The following is a 1,700-nucleotide window of genomic DNA, read 5'->3' on the forward strand; positions in this document are numbered from 1 at the left end:
CAAAACAGATTAGCATTAATAGCAGCAAGGAATGAAGTTGCTGCTCTCCATCATTCTCAGTCAAAAACCTGCACTAAATAACATCTACTAGAAAAGAGAATATAATTGAAAAAAAAATCAGCTATTATTAGGAATAGTTGAATTTTAAAAACAGTATATTCACAGTAGTGGTAAAAAATAACCAGAAATATATGTTTTGACAGAAACTGACATTTAAAACAAATCAAACTCGGCTGATTTCAAAAACAGCTAAGCAGGATTGCTCCTGGCTCATCCCAGGATGGGGAACCACTATGAAACCTCAATGCTGAGCATCTCGGAATAGATATTTAATATGGTTTTTTTTTCTTGTTTATTAATGTATACCATATTTGTAACTTGTTTATTTGAAAATAAAAATAAAATTTGAATAAAAAAAAAAAGAAACCTCAATGTTGTAGATTAGACTGGGAATTGAATAAAAAATGCCAGAAGAAAACAGAAGCCCCCCATTCTTGCCCTGTTGCCCAGAAAACTGCAAGGATGTGTCCTTGTTGTCTCCCCATCAAGCTTGACTTCAAGGGAATCTTTATTTTCTATCTATAGGAGTGATCCCCAACCTTTCTGGCACCAGGGACCGATTTCGGAAGAAAAATTGTCTTACACGGACTAGGCTGGGAAACGTTTCGTTTGCAACCTAGATCAGACATGTCAAACACAAGGCCCGCAGGCCGGATGCGGCCTGCTATGTGGTTCCATCCGGCCCAGGGATCTGCTCTGGAAAGAGCAAAGGACCAGCCCACCGCACCTCGGCCCGGCCCAGGCCGACCAGGTGCTGATCTACAACCTGGTTGTGTCCATCAAAGCCAGAACGCACTCAGTGTTAAATCCACGGGGCAGCCCCGCCCTGGCCCCAGGGCACGCGCACAAGTGGAGTCCGGCGTCCCTGCTGGCTGTCTTGTCCCGCAGGCTGACTTCACCCAGGATGCCGGCGCTGGCCATCTCCTGTGCACACACTCGGGGGGCGGGGCAGAAGTGGTGAGGCAGCTCCTTGCTGGTTCCAGTGGATCTTAGGCTGAGCGTGTTCTGGCTTTGATGGATGCAACCAGCTTGTAGATCACTGCCAACCCCACCCCCACCCCCCCGACACACACCAGCACCACCAGCCTCACAGCCACGAGGCTTTCCTTTCACCAGCACAGACCTCTCCCATGCAGGATAGCAAGACCAGCAGCAACATGGCAGCGCTGGCAATCTCTCCCCCTCCCATCACCCCTTCCTGAGCATGGAGGAAGGAAAGAGATGAGAAGGAGAGAAGGAAGGAAGGAAGTGTAGCGAAGAGGGGAGTTGGGGAGAGATCACCGCTGGCTGGGAGGCTTTGCCAGAGCTCTGTGGATTCGGCAGAGAGGTCGGGAGATCCGGTGGCCTCCGTGGTGGCTGGAGGCAGGGTGGGGCTGTTGGGGAGGGATTTTTAAAGGGGAAGAGGAGATTGACTGGCGGAAGAAGATTTTATTTTCTCTTTTCTGGAGAGACAAGCCAAAAGGAGGGAGAGCGAGGTAGGAAGTTGGCGAAAAGGCCTTTTATTCTCTCTCCAGAGAATAAACTTCCTATTTAGCCCACTGTGTACCTGTTCCTTGTAGCACTCTACAGTCTACATCGTTTACTTCATAGACGTTAGCATTTTGCTCTATGAGTTCATGGTGACCTAACCCTAACGCTAA

This window comes from Protobothrops mucrosquamatus, unplaced genomic scaffold (assembly GCF_001527695.2).
Source record: "Protobothrops mucrosquamatus isolate PMUCROS unplaced genomic scaffold, P.Mucros_1.0 scaffold_148, whole genome shotgun sequence".
NCBI lineage: Eukaryota > Metazoa > Chordata > Lepidosauria > Squamata > Viperidae > Protobothrops > Protobothrops mucrosquamatus.